This window comes from Syngnathoides biaculeatus, chromosome 3 (genome assembly GCF_019802595.1).
Source record: "Syngnathoides biaculeatus isolate LvHL_M chromosome 3, ASM1980259v1, whole genome shotgun sequence".
In the NCBI taxonomy this organism is placed as follows: Eukaryota; Metazoa; Chordata; class Actinopteri; order Syngnathiformes; family Syngnathidae; genus Syngnathoides; species Syngnathoides biaculeatus.
Window position 1 is genome coordinate 23,368,367 of NC_084642.1, and position 14,112 is coordinate 23,382,478.

Genomic DNA, 14,112 nt, shown 5'->3' on the forward strand with positions numbered 1-14,112 from the left:
TTTATCCGGGCTTGGGACCGGCCTACAGATTGCACTGGTTTGTGCCCCCCATAGGGCTGCATTTTCCAAAGAATATAAATAATATATATATAAAGGTGGATCAGCTGGAAAGCGTAGGCCTCACAGTTCTGAGGACCCGAGTTCAAAACACCGACCCGCCTGTGTGGAGTTTGCATGTTCATGCAACATTAATCGGACACAATAAATAGCCCCCAGGTGTGATTGTAAGTGCGGCTGTTTGTCTCGACGTGGCCTGCGATTGGCTGGCAACCAGTTCAGGGTGTAGCCCGACTCCTGCCCGTTGACAGCTGGGATAGGCTCCAGCACTCCCGTGACCCTTGTGAGGACAAGGGTTTAAGAAAATTGATGGATATATAAAAACAAATAGATATAAAAATATATGCAATTCCAACTTTAAAAAATAGATATTCATGTTTTATTGTTAAATACTGTACATGAAATATGTTTGACTTATTTAATAGTCTGCTGTCAACATCTTAGAACATGAGTATACAAGTTTATCAATAGTCGGCACAAACAATTAGCAACCCCCCTCGAACTATTAGCATGTATCAAATTACCTTGTATCTTACATTTAATTTAATTATGGGTAATTAAATGTACAGTACTTTCAGCTTTTCCCTGCCAGGGGTGATTCACTTGCATGATTTGTCTGTTGTAATCCAAACGTTTTTATACAGGCTTTAAAAAAAAAAGCCATGACAAAATGAACTTCACAAACTCATTTTTAACTCTACAAGTACTCAGTACTTGATGCTCGGCTGTCTATAAATACCATGAAGAAGAAGAAAGAAAATAAAAGGTGGAAGTTAGCATAGTATCCAATGCTTCATGTTGATGTACTTCTTAAATTTAAGAGGGCACAAGGAAGATCATATAAGTCATCTCACACTGATTTAGTCAGGAGAGAGAAAAAACTCAAGTCATAAATTTTAGGTAGGGCATACACTTAAAAAAGCATGTAATTAAAGTGAGTCCCACAGTGAATTTTCCATTAGTCCTGGTGTGGCTGATGATAAATCTTGTAGTTGAGTGAGAATTTTTGAAACTTAAAAAGATCAGCTGAAAAAGAAGTCAGGTGGCATATGTTTTTTTACACAAAAAAACCATTACTTGTGGTCATTTAGCAACTTTTCTCATGGTTACCATACTCTTTTTGGGATAATCACATCAAAAACCTGACACTTTCAGTCCATTCATTGGCTCATCATTTGATAAATACCACACCTGGATTTGATTAGGCTTCCCATTTATTACGATTGAGAAGATTTATGTTAACAGTGCAAAATTTGAGGGGGACCTTGGAAACAATTGACCCCTCCATAGAAATTGCGTAATCCGCGTCGCTGACCAATCAGAGGCCAGAGATCTGCATAAACCACGCCCCTTTTTGGACCCGCAGTTTCCTCAGACAACGTTGTATGGTCCAGTATAGCTTTTGTTAGCCTTTTATCACGTATTTGGGTTCCTCAACAATAGAGATGGTTAAGAGGTGTCGTCACGGACTTTGTAATAGTAACGACAGGTATCCTGATAGGCTAGTTGGTGGAGTTCGATTCGTACCCTTTCCAAAACCGAAGACCCAGTACGAAAAATGTCTTCGATGGATCAAACTTTGTGGAAGACCGCATGATCAACTGAATCCATCAACCGGAACAGAAGGTAAGCCCTATATTTGATTTTCAATACATGTCTTATATAAATTAATTAGCAGTTCTTCGCTTGCATAACATAGCTACGTGTGAATGATTGACACACTTGATCTGTGTTGAGCGATATTTTACGATGATCTGACTGCACGAACGTGTCTCTTTGTTGCCGGCTAGCGAGCTAAGCTAAACCGGACTAGCAGTCCTAAAAGCCTTCGACGTGCACCGAGACACCAAGACTGAAGGAAGGATGTTTGAGGACACTAAATTAGTGATTGTCGTACTCGGTCGGGACTTACGTAGGTTCGGCACTAATTCAAGAATAATTATTGAGGGGAGCGCGTGACGTTACACAAAGAAAACGAGAGAAACAACTCGTAAATCAAGCCTCGCCTTCTTCTTTTCCTTCATACGGCGGTTCACAATCGGCTATACAGATACACATACAGATTCTGCACACAGGTGTGATAGGTAATAAAAAAATAGGAAACTGTCAATGACGAATTCGTCTTTGGGTTATAATATATTATATTATGTGGCTTCTCGGTCTTCCTCTGACTCCGGAAAGATCTCGCGCTAATATCAATGGTTTCTCCATCGATACGCATGTAAATACCATTGAAATACCCCTCGCTGAAATACTTGAAGCCCTGCTGTCTGCTTTTCAACGATATTTCACTGTTAGCTAAGAATGCGAGTGAGAAATCAGACGGTAAATCGGACAGTTTCGCTCTATTCTTTTCTTGCTGCGCCACCCTTTTTGCAAATTGTTTGTCTGACGTAGGCGCACGTGGCGTGACGTCACTTCAGGAGGCCTGGTTAAGTGCCCTGTACGGAGGGGTCAGTTAAGATGAGATCATCATTAGTTCAGTACTCCATGAATAATGTCATGTTTATGATGAAGGGAACATGAGTAAGAAGTGAACAAACCTGCTCTCCTGAAAGCGTCCAGTAGTTGACGTTGTCTCTCGTTCTCTTCTTTTGTTCGAGAAAGTTCCTCCTCGTATTCTGTTATCGGTCTTTGGAAGACTGCGACTATTTCATCAACAGCCGCATTCACTCGCTGATTCAGAAACGTTCTCAGCCTTTCGACTTTGCACATTTTCACGCGATACACACAAACATTCATACATACGCTCGATCTCTGCTTCCGCGTCAACGTGCTCTGAGAGCTGAAAAGTTTTAACACATGAGCTTTTACTCAATTTTAAGATATGAATGCATGCAGAAAATGAGCCAAACCATGGACTTCATGCCACCGTCTTTTTCGCTTTTTACTCTTGACACATTTTCTATTTCCGGCAAAAAAGAAATAGCTACTGCCGCCCTCAGTTGTGGTTGTGGCTTGACACTCGATATCTTAACATCTTCAACTCTAGGCTAACCTTTTATTTAAATGTACAGGCAATGTTTAAGTATTTTAAATAACAAACAGCCTGCATAATGGCACACACACGCACACAAAAAATGTAAAAGACTCACCTTTGAACAGGCCTGACAAACATTTAATGTTTGCATAGTGATATTTTCTCCCAGTGATAGGTTACGTAGAGAACAAGCCCAGCAAAAAAAAAGAAAAGAAAAAGAAAAGAATTGCAAATCCACATACATGCAAATGCAAACTCCTTTGTCTGTAACTTCCACCAACAACTCATGCTAATCTTCGCTACTCCCCGATATTAAAGGTTCGTCTCTCTTTGACAACAACGTGTATTACTTTCCTCTAGCAAGGGCTTAGGTGGCATCTTGTGGCAGATAAAAAACTACAAATAGGTGAGGATTTAGCAAATGGCTGGGAAAGGTTTAGAGAGGGAAATACAGTAAGTCAAATGGATTCATCATGAGACAAATAATTACTTGTCGACAACAGATATATGTGCATAATAAAGAAAAGTATTATTATGAACAGGAGGTCACTGATGGTGTAGTGGTACACTCGCCTGAATTTAGAGCGGGCAGCGTTCCAGCTCAGTGATGGCGTCGATACGTCCCCTGCGACTGACTGGCGACCAGTTGAGAGTGTAATCTGCCTTTCCCAGATGTTAGCTGGGATAGACTCCAGCACTCCAGTGACCATTGTGAGGATGAGTGGTTTTGAAAAGGGATGTATGGATGGATAATTATGAAAGTCCATCCATTCATTCTCTGAGCCACTTATGCTCACAAGGGTTACTATTATGAACTATAACAATTATGTTTTTTTTTATTATGAACGCGAATTTGAAAACCATGCTCCACTGCTAGCATTTTCTTTATTTTTAAAATTCTAGTGGACGAAAAACAGCTTGTACATTCTAGCAGTGACATATTCAGTATTTGTGTCAACTTCAGGATACAGAGAACATCCTGGACGTTCCACATTTTGCAAAGTTTTAATCAAGAACAGTCATGCCTCAGATCTCTTCATTTGCCTCCTCGAAGTCCTCTTTAGAAACAAAGTTATGCCTCCCGGATTGGTTGTTTGGGTAGTTTGCCTTACTTTCGAGCAAACTTCAGGAGCCCATCACACACCACCTCCACATTCATCTCCAGGTCATACTTGTAACGTTGTTTTGTTTTTTGGTGGGGAACAATGGTTTTGATGTCATCCACCTTTCCCTGTGTGAACTGGATACTACATGTCCTACTGTCCTTCAATGACTGGATGTTCCTCCTAGTCATGGTGGCAAGACCCTCTCTGATGGCTTTCATCATCATTTGCATGAGGGTGTTGCCATGCTCAGTCACGTTCTTTAATATCTTTGTGTAATACAATTAGTGCTGCGCTAAAAACTGTGTAACGGCAGTTGTGACTGGGTGAACGTCAAGATGTTAATTTCTGGGTGACTCCAGAAGCTCGTGGAGGGAGCTGAAGTTACAAACATACCATTAAACCTATTTCTTACAAATCTCTCTTTTCATGGAACCTTTTCTCCAAGTAAAGAAAGCAACTTTTGACGAGAACCGTCACCAAAACGTTGATATTCCTTAAAACCACATGGGGGCGGCAATGTTTCATAGACTATTATGAAAAGTACCATACTTGTAATCTAACACCAAACTGTACACAACAGGTGCTTTTATCCACACTGATGTAATATTAAAGAAGCAAAGACAAAACTAAGAAGTTGACCTTCAAGGACTGCACTGTCTTGGTTTTGAATTGAAAATGATTTGACATGACTTTGGCGTTTGGAGAAATTACTGTCAATTGCCTTGGCTGGTTAAACAGAAAACATTAATGAATCCGATTCAAATGATTCCATATCATCTGGTATTCCACAGCTTCAGCGAATTCAATTTTTCACATTATGCACGCACCTCACAAGACATGGGCTCCTATTCTTTTAGCACCTAAAAAAAAATTGCAATGGGGAAAAAATGCATAGGTGGCTACACAGTATCAAATTTTTAAAGCTTGAATCAAGAGTTCAAACTTGTATCAGATTTGCAGGTTTCCTCTCAAAGTCTGACATGACACTCAGAAATTGTGTTAATTTCTTCAAGCAAAGTGAAGAGGAAAGAGTTTGAACATGGAATGTGGTGACATCTTGTCACTCTTCTGCTTAATCCAAGATGACATCTATGGTGAAATCCAGCTATTATAATATGGAGGTGAATAAACAGCACACTGACCTTAAATCAATGTGGAGATGATTGTGGACTTCAGGAGGCAACCTTCACCACAGTTGCCCCTGACGCTGTCCAACTGTCCTGTGTCAACCGTCGAGACCTTCAAGTTCTTGCGAATTACAGTCTCAGAGAACCTGAAGTGCGGGACGAACATCAACTCCATCCTCAAAAAAGCCCAGCAAAAGATGTACTTCTTGTGGCTTCTGAGGAAGCACGGCCTGTCACAAGAACTGCTGAGGCAGTGCTACACAGCGGTTATCCAATCAGTACTGTGTACCTCCATCACAGGTTTGGGGCCGCCACAAAAAAAGGACAAACTCAGACTGCAACAGACAATCAAAACTGCTGAACAGATTGTCGGCACAACGGTACCCACTATCGAGGACTTGCACGCAACGCAATCCAGTTCCAGAGCAGGCAGGATCCTTTCGGACCCTCCACGTCCTGGCCACCAGCTCTTCCAGCTCTTTCCGCCGGGAAAGTGCTACAGATGAATGAAAGTCAAAAGTAGCAGGCATTCGAACATTTTTTTCCATCTGGCAATTAAGTCATTAAATTTTTGATCAGCAAACCTACTATTTTTGTGCCTTGTGCCATGCTAGGACAGTCACTCGCATCCTGCTGGTCCAATCAGTATTAGTAATATATTTATATATATTTATATATATTTTTTTATATTTATTTTTTTATATTTTGTAGAACGCAAAATTCGTCATTTTAAACTGCTCCCTTTGCATAATTAACATTGTTATCACACTTATCTATATAGATTTTACATCTTGCATGTCTTGTAAACAGAAATGTCTTTTGTTCATTGTTCTTTGTTCTGAATGTCGTACCAGGGTAGCACTGACTGCCGGATAAAAATACCTTGTGTGTTTTTACACACTTGGCCATTTAATATGATTCTGATTCTCAAATCGATGCGTGAACTAACCTGTATGTGCCTATGGTACACATTTACTGTACATATTTGCAGATCGATCAAACCACGTGCCCTTTCCTCTGCAAAAACTGCCTTTTTAAAAACAAACAGAACACATTTCTGAATTGCTCTTTGTTTGTTTATATAAATCTGTACTCTTTAGTTTCCAGTAACCAGGGATTTCATCTATCAGTCAGATATCCATCTTCTTGTATGGTCTTACCTTCGAGCAGGGGAAAAGACAACATAGGAAGACTCAAAAGGCCTGCATTGACTGTATGGCCTGCCAGAAACTCCAAAAGACCGTAGCCGTGAGGTCCTTCAGGGCAGCAAGAGGCACTTGAAAAGAAAAAATCAAAAACTACTCGGATGCTACATTGGCACATTAAACTCCTGGTCCCTGTTTCTTGAACTTTATTAGCAGGGCCTGCTTGCACTCTGAGTGCAAAATAGCCTTGTGCGTGAAAAAATTGTTTTGGATGCATATGTTCGATCCAGTCCAGTGGATCTATGCTGAAAATCCCAGAAAGCGCCAAGTTATTACAGGTCACTTTCGTCAAACCCTGCATTCAATCCAGAGCCATAACTTTGAGCTTCAATGATCCAAATAGCTTGATTTCCATCCTGAGCACTATTTTCCTAACCAGTGTATTAAGCTTTCTAGCACCCACGCCCTGTCTGCTGTGTGGTTTCTTCTGAACAGCTTTGAGTATCCCTATACTAGCAGTTGGGCACTGCTTCTATAATGAGTTGGCAAGGCAAGGCTGTAGTGCGGGGGGATATCAGAAAAGCTATTTATTTACAAGAAAATTTGAAAAAGTACAGAGAAGTTGTCGAAAAGCGGACAGATTCTGGCCACCCAAACTGTACTAGGGCAATGAGCATCTTCGCGGATTGAAATGGAGCTGGTAATGAAGCCTGGGGCATCCACAGAGCTGGGAATGAGTCCTTGAGCTGCGGCTGAGATGGAACTGGGCCCTAGACCTGGGGCTGCATCTGCATGATCAACCTATCGCCATGTTAGTTCAGGGACACCAGAGGGAAGGGGATCAGAGAGTCCAGGTACTAGAGAAGGTAAGCCAGATTGACCAGGTGAACAGACTTGCACCACAGGAGGTGATAGGAATCAAAAAAGGTCAGAAACAGACAGCCACAATACGAAATAATCACTTTCGGTCAACTTTCGTAAAATTCTGAACACCAACAAGAACACAGATAATGACACGATCTTTCACAGAAACACCCCACCCCTCAGTGTGGCAACATTCAGATCAGTGGCAGGGTTGAGGCTTCTCTTGATGGAGAGTCTTTTGATTTTCCATCTTAGGCTACTTACTGAGCTTTGTGATTCTCTTTTACCGTGAAGTAGTTAAAATCGACTCTGTCCAACAATTTATGCAGACACCCCCTCCTTATCTACAGATTAGTATCTGAGTGAAACATATAGTCTTTTCTGTTGTAGTTTTAGGCACACTGTTAGACAGCTCACACTTGTTCAAATGAAAATACTGTAGGTGCTGGGGCTCAGGTTTATACTGGGACTTGGGTATAGAATAAACAGCTCAGGTGCAGTGTTCATACTGTAGCTTCGGTTTCAGCAAAGGCAGACTCAGTCTCATATTTAGATTGAGACTCAGCCACCGTGTTGGACACATTTCAGCATCAGCATCTCATTTGACTTCAGCCACTCTTCAACTCTTTAGAATACAGTTGATGCTGTTGTTAAGAGCAGTTAAAATTTCTCCCAATTTCTTGGAAATCAAGACATAATGGTCATGAATGGGAATAGACCTTTCCGATATCAATCTTAAAGGGGAAATCCAGTGATTTGCAAGATCAATGTATCCAATAGATCATGTAATATGTACTCTATTTTGACAATGTGATGTTAAATCCTCTCTCATTTGATGGTATTTTGAGAAGATTTTCTATCAAAATTACGAATTTTCAGGGGTGCTGCCATTTTCGCGAGTCACATGACTTAAGTGCACAGATGTGACGTGTAAGGTGCCACACCAAAGGCTCAATTACATTGTGCCCAGTGCTGATGTCTCGGATTTATCCTCATCTGATGAAGAAATAGCAATATTGGGTTGATTGGGAAGACGGAGGAATACTTCCATACAGATCTGAACCTGTGGCTGTAAATAATGTTGAATATTCTGATGGTTCTTCGGGTGGAATGACCACCGGGTCTGACCACTCAGAGGCCTATGCGCGGGACGAGTCCTACAGTGAGGTCTCAACTATTTCACACAAGGATATGTACACGGAATTAAGATTTTGGACGGAGCAGGATGCAACGTCAGAGTTACAGGGTAATGTTGGTGATTGATGCAAAAAAGTTTGACGCCTCACAAACTTCATATTGAAATCAAACTGGATAAAATAGTGGAATCGTACTGCCCATGTAAAGCAGGTTGAGTACTTTTTATTTGGAAAGATCACGAGTAATATCATAGTCTTTATAAGTGAGTGGGTATATTCATTTCACAGTGCTCTGTCTTAAAAGTCTGCTGTGATACAGATGGGCGAATAGACATTTCTCTTGCATGATATCGCGCATCTACGTATCCCTAATCCAAAACATTACACACTTCATTCAGTAGGTCAGTGATAAACTGACAAAGTGAAAGTTGTTCTCCTGCAATGTATAAAACACTGATAATAATTCAATCAAACTCAGAGAAGATACTTCCTCACTTACCTTCGAACATACAGCCTTGTGTTTGTTGATATTGACCACATTTATTTGTAGGTGCGGTCTTCTGCGAGCCTTAATCCATCGTAGACACTTCAAGTGTATTTTAGGCTTTGGAAAATGAATCAACCAGGCCCCTTGTAACTTAGCAGAATAGCTTTAATCAGAATTGCACGTTCTCCAAGCGCATCTGAGGACCATTTTCTTCGTAACATTAACTTTTCCAAGTGTGCGCTACTGACAACCAGCATTGCTTGTGGGACAATATGGCGAGAGGGGCGTGTCAAGCCAGGGGTTAAGACAATGCGGCTATCTGATTGGCTATTATCGTACGAATGACTGACAGGTCGGAAAGGTCCATTGGCATTGTCATCGCCACTAATATTACTTGAGGTTCTGGAACTTGTAATTGTTTGGGAGTCTGTTGTAAGTGTCGATCTTTCGTGGCAGCGCCACTGCATGTCTAGCTTGCTGAGACTTGTGTCCCTCAGACCCAGATCATGTTCTTCCATCAAAGGCTGGACGAGTCTTGGGGTAACAGAAGCACTGTATGCAACCAAAGAGTCTCGTTCATACATGGTGTACTCCTTTGTTTTTCTAGCTGTACTCTGTCATTAGTAACAACCTCACATCACATTCTCTGTTGTATGTTGCAGGTGGGGATTCCCTCAGCGCTGTATACTCATGAGCTCCTTATAGAGGTGAACACAGGTGTGGAATTTCACTGCTGCTCCCTCCCACCGCCATAGAGATTAATCCCACTCCCTCAAAATAGAAAAAAAATAGACCAAATATTCCAGAATCCTGTGAAAACAATGTTCTCAAAACAATGCACAACTGCAAATGTCCAGAGGGCTCAGCGGAACGAGGAAATAAAGTGCAAAAGCTTTTTAATGGACTCGGGTAGAAAATGGTCGCTTTTGAAGTGAGTAAAAGTCCCCCCCACACAAGAACACTTCGCAAAGTGGAACTACTTGAAAAAAGGACGTTGCAGGAAAGCTACTACAAAATGTGGGAAAGCAGAATTTGCTGCTACTGTTGATAAATCAGATAATTGTTAAGACATGGCCCACCTGAAGTGTCATACTATAATTCATGTAATTTCTTATTCTATACTATTTTTTAAAGTCATTTTAAAAGAGACTCAGAAATAATTCTTATAGTGATTCCTGGAACGTTAAACATTTATATAGTCTCGTTTTGGTTGTGTACAGGGATAATTCATATTTAGAAAGGATTGTAAATCAAGTTCTTTCATCTAACTACTAATAACATAATTATCCAATAACAAAACTGTGCCTAGTGACCAGTGGCTAGTAACACAAACACATGAGACACAAAAAAGTTAGCGTCAAGCCCTGCTCCAAAGTAACCCTTTGACCTTCCCACAGGTCACATTGGCCTGTAATGATGTGAATGGATTTTCCTATGTGAAGGAGAGGAATATGGACTGGGACCTGCGAATAAACAAAGGTCTATGTCAAAGGAAGTTGTTCCAAGAAAATTCACAGAAGAGAAAAAGGAAAATCACATTAACACTGAAGTGCACATGGCACATCCTTTTACATTGACATTCCCGTCTGACAGACAGTCTCACACACAAACACACGTGCACACAAAGTATCATTGTGTTGAGCTTGATCCTCGTCATATCAAAGGCTACACAATATCACACACGTACAGTACACATTTGCCCTTGAGCCGTTATCTTCCATTGTGCAGAGTTATGGACTGACAGTGTCAATAGCACCTGTAAATGATTCTATGCAGTACAAAGATGAGGTGTGAACATCAAAGGGTGAGGGGAATAGATGAGGCAGATTTTATGACACAGTGTCACTTTGTTAAGTTTTAGTTGCTGTAATATAGCCGCCAAGAACAATTTCATCCATCTATTTTCCGAGACGCTTACCCTCACAAGGGTCACGGAAGTGCTGGAGGCTATCCCAGCTATCATTGGGCTGGAAGCGGGGTACACCCTGAACTGGATGTCAGGCAATCGCAGGGCACATAAAAGCAAACATCCTTTCACACTCACAATCACACCTAAGGGCAATTTAGAGTCCCCAATAAATGCATATTTTTGGGGCAATGTCGGAGGAAACTGAAGTGCCCGGAGAAAACCCACGCAGGCAAGGGAAGTACATGCAAACGCCGCTAGGTAGCGCCGGGATTTGAAACCGCGTCCTCAGAACTGTGAGGCAGACGTTGTAACCAATCGCAACACTGTGTTGTCAATTTAAAATAACAGTTTTCAATAAATTCAGAACTGTTCTAAAACATTTATTCATGTGGTGATTGGCTTATTGGGAAAAACTAAAATAATGTGGTTGTGTCACATCATTAAAAGGGTATGTGGCTGTGTTAATAATTCATCTTTCCCATTCAACTCCATGTTGAAACATAATCAGTGCTCACCAAGTGTCTCTGTTTTACCCAAATAATGCCCAGCAGATGTAACAGGAATTTTCCAACACTTTCTTAGACTAGCTAGCGACTATTGCTCTAGCAGCAAGTATCTCCAAATAATATTAATGACTCCTAAGTGAGGCCAGCCGCACTTTGAGTGCCGCTGCCGAATGTGACTAAAGTGGGCCTAAGTGAAAATATTACAGGTGATGACTCTTGTTGCACATAAAATAACATCTAAATCTGCAACTTTGGGACCTTGTTTTACAGCCTTCATTTCATTTATTTATTTTTCATTTTTTTACCCCATAGTTATCAAAAAGTGTGAGCAAACCCTTTTTGAGAGTCAAATGTCTCGCGGGAAGAAGTATTTGTTTTACTAACTGGAACAAGAGGGAAAATTCTCAAAATTCTCCATGTGAATGACGTTCAGTAATGAATCTCAAGCAGGGATTTCCTCTGACGTGAATGACATGCCGTGTGCGTGTGTGTACATAAAGGAGGTGTTTGATTGCTGCCCCCTCAGGCCTTCTCCTTCAACCGCCTGCTTATTCTTTTGATGTTGCCTCTTTCTTTAGCCCCCCCAAATTTTCCTTTCACTGCCACATGCTCTGCTCAGTGTCCTGTTAATCTTTTATACTATACACTCCTTTATGCTATAAAAAGGATCACACAATGAATGTCAACTTTGGCCTCAGAGTATGTTGATATACAATGACCAAGGTGCAGCACGTAGTCATTCCTTATTGGTGCGTTGCCACCCTTTGAATATTCTTTCAGCGGTATTGTATGACACCTATAATCACGAAATTACCATTAATGTCCATCCATCCATCCATCCATCCATCCATCCATCCATCCATCCATCCATCCATCCATCCATCCATCCATCCATTTTCATAACCGCTTATCCTCAGAAGGGTCGTGATGAGTGCCGGAGCCTATCTCAGGTCTCAATGGGCAGGAGGCGGGTACACCCTGAACTGGTTGCCAGCCAATCACAGGGCACATCGAGACAAACAACCTCACTCACAATCACACCTAGGGGCAATTTAGAGTGTCCAATTAATGTTGCATGTTTTTAGGATGTGGGAGGAAACTGGAGTGCCCAAATTTCACGGAGGCGGGTCCGGGATTAAACTCGGGACCTCAGAACCATGAGGCCAACGCTTTCCAGCTGCCCCAACATCCCGCCTCGTATACTGTATTTGTAAATATTAAAACTGAAACATTAGCATGAATGATTCTCAACCAGTGGTCCACTGCACATTAGCATGGTGTGGGAGATCAGGTGTGCCACAGCAAATTGCTGAATTTCACTGTAATTACCCACATAAATATGTTCTTGTTATAAAAAGTGTTTCTTTGATTTTATTGAAATGTTGAATACATGCCTTGGCTCCACGATTGGGGGACATTGAAAAACAATCCCATATACAAATTCAACATTTAAACCATCGAGACCAGTTTGTCTTTATATCATTCCATTTATTGATGTTCTATCATCGTCATTTCATTGAGTAGTTTTCTTTTTTTTTTTTTCGTAGACAAGCTTCGGTCGTCGTGCTGCCCCGTTTGCTGGTGCTCATCCATGGCACGGGCGAATGGACGTGCCACTGCCTCCACCAAAGCTTCCACTGGAAACTTCTCCCTAATTCTGTCATACTGGAAGGCATTCCGTGTCTGTGTTATGACCACACCATGTGTTACTCAATTGCGTGCGTGTGCGTGTGCATTCCTGCGTGTATGGTGTTAGGTGGTTTTTGAACTTTCCTCGTATGCAGGCACTCAGAAGCCCAGCTGACTCTATAAATACTGTCCTGCACTTTACTTAAGAGTGCAGGTTGTCATTAATGTGGCTCAATTCCCTTCTATCTCAAACACACGCACAAACACACAATTGCTTTTCAGTTTACAGAGACTTTATTTGAAGAACGCCACGATGCATCATAATTACATGCTCTAGTATTAACATAATTGCTGTGTAATTATTAAAGGACAGATATAACACAACCACGATTAAAGGAGTTAGAAATGGGGAGGAAACTGTCCAAACACTTTATTATTATTATTTTTTTTGCAATGCATTTGCAAAATTACTGCAGAAAGCAGAATTATAAACTCAAGATTAATGGAGCGGGACACGGAGGATCAGCTGGTAAAAGCCTTGGCCTCACAGTTCTGAGGTCTTGCGTTCAATCCTGGACCTGCCTGTGTGGAGTTTGCATGTTCTCCCCGTGTCATCCCAGGAATACGCAACATTAATTGGAGACTCTAAATTGCCCCTAGGTGTGATGGTGAGTGCAGCTGTGTGTCTCAATGTGCCCCGCGATTGGCTGGCAACCAGTTCAGGGTGTACCCCGCCTCTTGCCCGTTGACCGCTGGGAAAGGCTCCAGCACGAAATATTCTGACCCTTGCCCTCCTCCAGTTCTACTACATGAACACTTCGAAATGCTTTTGGCCTGCACAACACACACACATCCATCTTGCAGTTAAGTGTAGGATCACCCCACAGTGTTGACATTTCAGTTGAAGATTTTGATGTATCATGATGGCTGTTTCATGTGCAACAATAGGAATAGTAAGCTGTTAAATATGTTAGTACACAATTTGAGTTTTCAACATGAACACTACAGTTCATCAACAACAAATTGGCCCTGTTTGAGTTGTAGCCAGTTGTTATAGACATAGTAAAACGCCCCTAATTAGAGTGTACATATTGTGGGTACATTTCTGCAAAACACACATTGAAATTGCTACCTAGAAATGTGTAATTTTGTGGGTTTTATATTTG